General features: G+C 59.2%; 1 non-coding gene across 1 annotated transcript; it reads left to right on the plus strand.

Annotated features, from left to right (window-relative positions):
- The first annotated feature begins 9270 nt into the window (after positions 1–9270).
- Positions 9271–9454, plus strand: LOC142766431 (U2 spliceosomal RNA). The gene has a single exon (XR_012884522.1). It is a non-coding gene; the product is annotated as a U2 spliceosomal RNA (small nuclear RNA).
- Positions 9455–9668: the final 214 nt, after the last annotated feature.

Below are 9668 nucleotides of genomic sequence, written 5' to 3' on the forward strand. Positions count from 1 at the left end.
AAGAATGGATTTTAATTAAGTGCTAATGAATTGCATCGCTTCTCGGCCTTTTGGCTAGACCAATTGTCGAGTGAGCAGTTTTCTTGGCGTCATCGCGCGAGACCCGGGGTCACGTCACCCTGACGTCGGCCCCTGGGGTTCAAGTTCCAAGACAAGCCTTCGCGGTACCACCGCACCGTTCGTGCGGCTGCCGCTCCTGGGTCTCGGGCCCCGCTGCCCGGAGCCCATCTACCCCATGCCAGGAGGAGGAGCAAGGCCCCCGGTCAACGCCCGCCGTTCCGGAGCCCCCCTGCGGCCCACCTGGCACTACAAAGTCCTGAGCGGCGCCCGCCCCGGCTGAGCCGCGTCCTACCAGAGTGCAGCTAGACTGCACGACACCAGTCTTGTTACCAGTCACGCTCTCCTGGCGGCCAGCGGCAACGCCCACCAGAATGGCGTCAACACCAGACCTCCCGGTGAGGGAGAATTGCTTTATGTTTAATGCACCAGAGGGAGATGTTTCAATCGATGACGTGATTGACACGGTTGAATTACCGGCGGGGGAGGACAGTGTTTTTGTGCTCCAACATATGGGGGGCGCGAAATTTTTGGTATGCACCCGCAACCCTAGTCAAGCTACGAAATTAATGGTAGCCGAGGGCTTCCAAGTCAACGGGGTAAACGTAGCAGTAGAAGCGGTAGGGCCGCCGGTTACGTTCGTTAACGCGTACAGATATCCGGCCTACTTACCGGACGAGATACTCAGCAACGCGCACAGCCAGTACGGCAAAGTGAAGGGCATCACGTTTGCTACCGTAGCCACGCGCCAAACAAAGCTAAATGGGGTCCGAGTCATTAGGATAGAAATGAGCCGCCCGGTGCCCAATTTTCTGACAATCGCGGGGCACCGCGTAATGTTTGAATATCGCGGGATGCGCCGAGTGTGCGCACGGTGCAGCGAAGTCGGGCACATGGCCTCCGCGTGCTCGGCACCGTATTGCAAACGTTGCGGAGCCTTCGGGCACGAAACAGAAGGTTGTGTTGAGGTGTGTAAACGATGCGGCGGCCAACACGGAACAAAAGAGTGCTTCCGGCGGCGCTCATACGCGTCGATCGCCCACGGATTCCCCTCGTTGTCTGACCATGCTCCTTCGCCCAGCAACGTAAGCGGCCCTCCCTCATCTAGGGCTTCCGGTTCGTCCCGCCTACAAGTTCTTACACCAAGAACCGCCGGCCGCACGACGGAGAAGGGGCTCGCCTCCGGAAGTCCCGATACCAACACGGAGCAGCCCACCGGCAGCAGCACGGAAACCACGTCCGGCAACGAAGGAGAGAGGCAGGAAAGGGTCGACGACGCCAGCTCCGAGACATCGGGAACTGAGTCAAGCGACTTCGAGTCCGTTCCGACGCGTTCGCCACCTACATCACCGCTGCCCCCCTTACCAGCCCTGGCAGATGCCGAAGTCCGACAACCGCTTTTAAAGGAGCTGCCGGAGAAGCCAAGCCGGACGAGGCCCCTCTTTCAACCCCCATGGTGCCTCCCAACGTGCTAGCGCCGGTGACCAACCACGACCTGGAAGATGGCACGCGCGACGCCGCCCTTGAGGACGCGCCCATCGGGAGCCGCGGCTTCTATTTCGTGCCCGATGACCATGAGAGCAACAAGTCTACACTGGCTCCCGCTGCATCCCCCCAGGCACTTCATTCAAGTCGCAAAGCTGACGCCACAGCAGGCCACACGACGACCAGCCGCGAGCAACGAACTCGTTCGCGATCACGTAGGCGACACGGCGACGACGATAGGCGAGCGGAGTGCGAGAAAGCCCCCAGTAAGGAGATAAGACAGCGACAATCCGGGCCCGAGGGACGGAGTAGCGACAGCGACGCTCCGCCCCATGCGAAAACGAAAAAGCTTGAGGCAGCCAGCGCGGGCAAAGGGGAGCTGCCGCCACCCCAAGCCCTCGCCCCCAGAACCTAAGTTCACCTTTCCCGTACCCTTGCCGGCAGCGATGCGCCGCCTCCTCTCTCTCTACATTACTACGCCTCCCCTTCTCCTCCTCTCGCAGCCCAGGGGCCCTCCTCGCCCGCGCACCTGGCAGCGCCTGCTCCCTCTCCCGCTCACTGCTCTTTTGTTGCGCGCCTTATCAGCCTAGGCGATGGCTTCGCTCCGCTTCGCAACGTGGAATATCCGCGGGTTCCGCGACAAGGCGAAGCAAAAACGGGTAGTTGCCTTCGCTAAAGACGAACACATCGACCTCCTGTTCCTGCAAGAGACCAACTTTCGGTCCCCCCTTGACGTGGCCCACTTTCAGCGTGACTGCCGGGTCGAAGGTTTTTTCTCCTTGACGACCGCCCGGTCCTGTGGCGTCGGGGTTGTTTTCGTTACGGGCAGATTCCGCCATAAGTCTCATTGTGTTTTCGGAGCCAACGGGCGCACATTGTTCCTGGACATCCTCATAGACGGGCGTAGGTTCCGCTTCGTGAATGTTTACGCACCCGCTACGAGGACTGACACCAACACGTATTTCCGGGAACTCCACGACAACCTGGCGGAACCTGTCCCATATGTCATCTTGGGAGACTTCAACCGTGTTGTTGACTCGACTCGTGACGTCCGGGGCCCGGGACGTGGAGGCTCTACATACCATGCCAAAGAGCTGGTAAGGACCCTCCGCTATTTGCGCCTCACGGACGCCTGGGTGTACTTGCACGACGCCGAGTTTGGCCCGACTCCAACTTCGCGAACCACCGCCAGCCGTTTAGATCGGGCATATATTCCCGACTTGCTACTGCCGGGGGTGACATCGTGCGACGTACTTCGGGTACCAGCCCACTTAGACAACGCGTCCGATCACGCCCCACTGGCCATGACCGTGAGAGGAATGCCCGGCCCCAGACCGGACGACGCGTCCTGGCGCCTTGACCCTGCACTGCTAAATGATCCCGAGTCTACCCGGGCGATCCAGCCCTTGATCGAGGAGTCGATAAAAGCCACCCCCCACATTACTCCGGAAACCTGGGACGACCTCAAGGGAACCTGGAAAGCGCTCCTCCAACAGGAGGGAAGGCAAAGGAAAAGGCGCAACACCGCCAGAATGAATGAAATTCTGCGCAGAATGCGCATTGTTCAGAGCACCGATAACCTTACCTCCTGCACCCGGGACTACCTCGACGTTTTAAAAACGCAGTACGACCGGTTGCTTAGAGCGTCCACCAGAGATCGTAGGAACACACAGGCAGGGTCAGAAGAGCCGAAGGAGGTCAACCTTAAAGACGTTTGCGGCAATGGCTCCACTAAAATCACTGAGGCAAATCGCCCCGACGGCTCCTTCACGGAGGACCCGGCCGAGATTTTCGCGGCATTCTGCGACTATTTCAAGCTGGCCTTTCGTGAGCCGGACCGCGACGCGACCTACCCGACACTTTCCCTCATGAAGGAGCTTTGCAAGCACATACATCGCCTCGAAGAAGACGAATGCCCGACCTTGTGCAGCCCCGTGACTGAGTCAGAGCTGAAAGCCGCCGTCGCGTCTATGCCTCCGCGGTCAGCCCCGGGGACGGACGGCCTCACCGCTGGCTTTTATGCGACTTTCTTTGACACTTTGGCTGCACATTGCTGGCGTTGGTGAACTCTGTGCTCGAGGGACATGCGAAGCCTGCTTCCTTTGGCATGGGACGAGTGGCCCTCATCCTGAAAGACGGCGCCCCGCCAAACGATCCTGCATCATGGCGCACAATTACGCTACTCAACAGTGACTACAAAATTGTGGCCGCCATTCTCAACAACCGGTTGAAGATTTTCCTGCCCGATGTCATCGCCCCGCACCAAGCTTGCGCCGTCCCAGGTCGATCGATGTACTGGAACCTGAACATGACCAGGGACGTCTTCATGTACGCCACCAAGAAGAGAGTGTCAGGGGCCTTCCTCTCTCTTGATCAAGCGAAGGCATTTGACCGGGTATGCCATAGCTACCTGTTCCAGACCCTCCGTGAGTTGGGCCTCCCGGAGACCTTCGTGCGGGTCATCAGGCTACTGTACTCAGACCTGCGGTGCAGAGTTGTTGTTAACGGCTCCATGACAGACAACATCGAGTACACAAGAGGCATAAGGCAGGGGTGCCCACTAGGCCCTACACTCTTCGTGTTGTCAATTGAGCCCCTCCTTACGTCCCTTGCCTGCGACCCGAACATCCGAGGCCTGCCGCTTACCGGTACGGAGGAACTCAAGGTCTTGGCCTATGCCGACGACATCTCGCTTTTCATGCGAGATTCGCGCAGCCTCCAGCACTTCAGACGAACCTTCGCCGCAAACGCTGAAGCGTCGGGCGCCATGCTGAACGAGGGCAAAAGTAAGGCTCTCCTTTTCGGCCCCTTCCCCGCAAGCGCAATCGGAGGCTTTGAGGTGGTCTCCACAGTCAAGGTGCTTGGAGTGTACTTCTCCTGCGAAGGGGTGGCGTCGACCACGTGGTCACGAGGTCTAGACCGTGCCCACCTCCTCGTTGAGCGCGCAAAGCTCCTAGAACTCACGCTGCGAGAAAAGGCAGTCGCCGCAAAGACCAGTGTCCTCGCCCTGGCTGCCCATGCCAGCCGAGTGGCAGCGATTCCCACAAGGACGGCAAGTGAACTGGACAAACTAGTCAATGCCTTCATGTGGAACGACAAGCCACCCCTTGTTAAGCGGAGCTTCCTGCAGATGGCAGTGAGCGAGGGGGGCCTGGGACTGCCGCACGCCCTGACCCTGAGCAAGGTACTGGCATTGAAGACTGCCCGCATGCTCGCGCAAAACAGCAGTTACTTCGGCCGCAAGCTGCTCTTCTACTGGTGTAGCACAAGGCTTGACTGGCTGGAGGTGGACCGGGCTACAGGACCACTCGCCGAGTCACCGGCGCCTTTTTACAAGGCAGCGGCGGCGACAGCGCGAATGCTTTGCAAAGAACTGCCTGCTGGCGACGTTGACGCGGACCCACCAGCGCGTATAGTCGAAGACCTCTCACGCCTCCAGCTGAGTGACGATGAAGAAAGAAGGGCCAAGCAAGCAAAGCGCGAGTTATCTGCTCACCTCTGCGGTGCCCCACGTGAGGCGCAGGACTTCTTGTTCAAAAAAGCCTGGAAGGTGCTGCCCACGAGGACATACTTGCACAAGTTAGGCATCGTGCCGAACTCCCGCTGCCCCAATTGCCAAGGCACAGAAACACAAAACCTTGCGCTCTTCGACTGCGTGGCGGCAAAACCAGTGTGGCGCATGGTTGCCCACTGCTTTCGAATCCGCCCTCCCCCAGGTCACAATCGAAACAAGGGTGCCTTCGCGCGGCTAGTGGTGTCCTTCACGATGTTCGTAATTTGGCAGAGACGCTCGCTGGCTGAGGCACGTCGGAAACCTGTACGGGCTGCGTACCCCGCGCTTTCGCGCATCAGACGGTTGCTATGGGCCCACTTGTCAAAAGAACTGGAGGCCAGGGGAGAGGACTTGTTCCTCAGACGCTGGCACACAAGATTCTTTTTTGTAAGGGGCGGGAAGCTTCACGCCCCCCTTATTCACTACTAACCTCCCCCCACCGCTTTGTTTTCTCCCCAGCACCCTTGGTCAAAGAACCAAGCTATCACCAAACTGTAAATATGTACATACAATATTGTATTACTTCATGTATATAAGGTCAATGTAATGTAGAATATCTGTAGATGTGTTTTTTTGTATATGTATATCAGTACATAGGTATATAGTACATGTTTTTGTACGTGTTGGAAAAAAACCAAATTGTATATAGTGTATATATTTTACCGAGTGCCCTGTCTTTTACATCAACAATTTGTGTGTTTTTGCTCATTGAATTGTTCCCGGCCAAAGTGCGGCCGCGTATTGTGTCTCACCGTGACCTGAACTTGTCCTTGGTTGGAAGTCAATAAACTTCTCTTTGTTGTCAATAAACTTCTCAACTATGCCGGGCCACTCTTCCCCCACTTCTGGCTCCGGCTCTTCCACGCCTCGGCAATCACCTTCGGTTCCCGGAACGCCACCGTCCGTGCCACCAGATCCTGGTCCCCAGTCCACGACTGGCGAGGTCTCATCCACGCCCGGCTCGTCTTCTCGTCGTCGTACCGGTCCCGGCACCACGTCGTCTGCTTCGAGGGCTTCCTCACGGATGTCCACGGAGCTTGCCGACGTCCCCGGTACCGACGACTCCGACGACGCATCGGCCAACGAGCCGGTGGACGAACAGAGTGTCCATGCTGCCGGCACCGTCGTCGACCGCCGCCCGCTGTCGACCAATTCCCGCTCCTCCTCATCCCCTTCCCTTTCCGAGCGGTTGGAAGACACTGGCGCGGATGAAGCCGACGACGGTGCACACGACACTCCTGTGGAAGCACCGACAATGGAGATGCCACCGGACCGCACCATGCTGCTTGCGGAGCAGGTCCGCGTCTTGCGAGCCACGCTCCGTTCAGCCCCAACACCAGACTCATGGGCGACGTGTGAGCAGGCGTGGTCTCAGGCTGTTTCTCTGGCCGCGGAGGCTGTCCGCCTCCCCCCGTCAACACCGGGACGCCCTGCTCGAGACGTCAACCCTGACAACGACACGCAGATCCAGCGTCTCTACCGCAGGAACCGCCGACGTGCCGTGCGCCTGATCATGGAGGGTCCCACACGGTCCTGTACCATCCCCATACCAGACATCCAGGACCATTGGGCCTCCACCTGGTCACCTCGCACGGCAGACACCTCAGCGCTGTTCCAGCGGCCCGCGGCCCCTGTCCCGGTCGACACGGCGTCCTTCTCGGCGGACGAGGTTCTCCTCCGGCTCCGGAAGTCGGAGAATACGGCTCCCGGTCCTGACAGACTGACGTACCACCACTGGAGGTCCGTCGACCCGGAGGCCCGCTTCCTGTCCGCCCTTTTCAACGCCTGCGTCCACCACCGTCGCACCCCGGACTCATGGCGAACGTCGCGCACGGTACTCATATAAAAAAGGTGATCCCTCTGTCCCGGGCAACTGGCGCCCCATTGCACTCGGCAGTACTGCCTCTAAGTTATACGCCAAGTGCCTTGCGTCGCGCCTGCAAGCCTGGATCATGGATCACCAGATCTTGTCAAGGTGCCAGAAAGGTTTCCTCCCGTATGACGGCGTTTTCGAGCTGAATTATATCTTTCAGCACCGCATGGACGCAGCCAGAGCTGGTGGCACGGAGTTTTGCGCGGCCCTCCTGGACTTCGCAAACGCCTACGGGTCCGTGCCTCACCGAGCCCTCCTGGACGCCCTCCGTGGTTCCGGTGCTGGGGATACGTTCACCGCCCTCATCTAGGACCTGTACCGTGACAACCAAACAGTCATCGTTGCTGCAGAGGGCACGACAGATCCGGTCGACATCCACTCGGGTCTACGCCAGGGCTGCCCACTCAGCGGGTTGCTCTTCAACCTGGTCATAGACCCCGTGGTTCGAGGCGTCCAAGGCACAGGCGACGACCACAACATCCTCGCCTATGCCGACGACCTGACGCCCCTGGCCGACTGTCCTGCTCTTCTCCAGCAACGCATCGACATGGTCGAGGCGCTATCAACACCGCTCGGGCTATCTCTCAACCCGAGCAAGTGTACGACCCTGCACCTCAGCGGCGTCACCCCCGTCGGAATGCGGCCAACCGTGTTCCGGGTCTCCGGCGTCCCGGTAACAGCTTTGAACGACTCCGAGCCGCTCCGCTACCTCGGACGCCCGGTGGGTTTCCGCCTTCCACAGAGAGCGGGAGCCAATGTCATTGACGACGCCATACGCAACACCACGGCAATTTTTTCGTCCCTTCTAGCCCCCTGGCAGCGTATTGACGCCCTCAAGACATTTGTGTTCCCCGCCCTCAACTTCTCCATGAGGTGCGGCGCCCTGACCAAAACAGACTGGCACCGGTTGGACCTTGCCATCAGGCCCATGGTCAAGCGCACACTCTACCTACCGGTGAATGCCTCGACAAACTACGTCTACGGGAGCGCCTCCGGAGGAGCAGTAGCGATACCGGTGGCAGCGGAGTTATACGACATTTGTCGTATCGACTCCGCTTTTAAGCTTCTGACGACTTCAGACCAGTCGTTGCGGGATCTCGCCCTGTCCGACGCTTACGAGATCGCCTCCACCCGCCTCGGATGGGAGGCTACCCGTTTCGAGTTGGAGGCGTACCTCTCTGGCGACCGACAGGTTGTCCACTAAAGGCCGGCAACCCAGCTGCGCAGTGTGTGGACCGAGGCCCGTAAGGCGTCCCGAAGGCTACAAGTATCGTGGTCCCTGCGGCCGGACCACGTCACCATCACCTGCGGCGACGCGACGCTACCTTCAACACAGCGGAACCGGGTCATGCGGACGCTACGAGATGTGCTGGCCCACGTCAGGGACAACGCCCTCCATGACCAACCGAACCAGGGAAAGGTGATGGCCTGCGTCTCGGCGGATCGTGCGAGCTCCCATTTCATCACCACGGGAGCCTTCACGCATTTCGCCGACTGGCGGTTTATCCACCGGGCGCGCCTCAACCTACTACCCCTGAATGGAGCCGTCATGTGGGGCCCTACCGACCGAGACCAGCGTTGCCGGGTCTGCGGCTACGCGAGGGAGACGCTACCGCACGTGCTTTGCCACTGCATGACGCACAGCGCCATGTCTCGGGCACGGCACAACGCGGTGGTCTCGCGCCTTCGCACGGCCGCTGCCCGCGACTACACCGTAGCGTACGAGAACCGGCCGGTCGGCGACACCGGACTGCGTCCTGGCCTTGTCCTGGTTCGCGGGGAGGAGGCCCTGGTGATCGACGTGGCTTGCCTGTTCGAGAATACACCGGAGGCCTTTACCAACACGCGAAACGACAAGGTCGCACGCTACCAACCCGTCGCCGACTACCTGCGTCGCCGCTACCAGAGAGTAACGGTGGCCGCCGTCGTCGTCGGGGCTCTCGGCGCTTGGGACCCGGCCAACGACCGCGTCCTCCAGCGCCTGTGCTCCCGCAGCTACCTGCGTCTCATAAGAAACTCTGCGTGAGCGAGGTGGTGGCAGCGTCCCGCGCCATCTACCACGCGCACGTGGGACATGGACGCAGCTAGACGACCGATGACCAAGACAAGACCTACCGTCTACGTCGCCACATCGCCCACCACCTGCCAGATGCCCTGACTAAGCCGCTGCTGTTCCGGCAGTTCCTGTGATGACCTACACCCTGGCGTCCCTGGTACCACCATCCGCGTCCACTTCCAACTGGCTATCCCGGTGCTATGTACAGGAACAATAAGATGTCGTCCGGCTAATTCCAGACATCCCATGCATTGTCTGTAACATAATAAAATTCCACTCTGTTCTTATCAGCTTAATATCTGATACGGATCCTATTTGGATCCAAGATATTAAACTTATTTTTGCAATGCGGCGGAGTGCTTGAAGCTTGCTTCACCTCCGCCACGGGTTGGCCCGGTATTGCACTACCTCCGGGATCGGCCCACTCACCCCTGCGGGGGTGAGTTCGACAATAAATTCAATGACAGAAAGAGTGTTCGAATTTACCAAGGATATCTAGGTAAACGGCGTGGGTGCGGCGAGTGTCCGAGACGGTGGCGTCACGCCGCCCCGGCTGACGCGGTATTCGCGTGCGGGGAGTGCGCTAGCTGTGTTTACACTTACGATTGCTGTGGGAAAATAAATGTTTCTGTGGAAATTTCATA

This window comes from Rhipicephalus microplus, chromosome 6 (genome assembly GCF_043290135.1).
Source record: "Rhipicephalus microplus isolate Deutch F79 chromosome 6, USDA_Rmic, whole genome shotgun sequence".
Classification (NCBI taxonomy): Eukaryota; Metazoa; Arthropoda; class Arachnida; order Ixodida; family Ixodidae; genus Rhipicephalus; species Rhipicephalus microplus.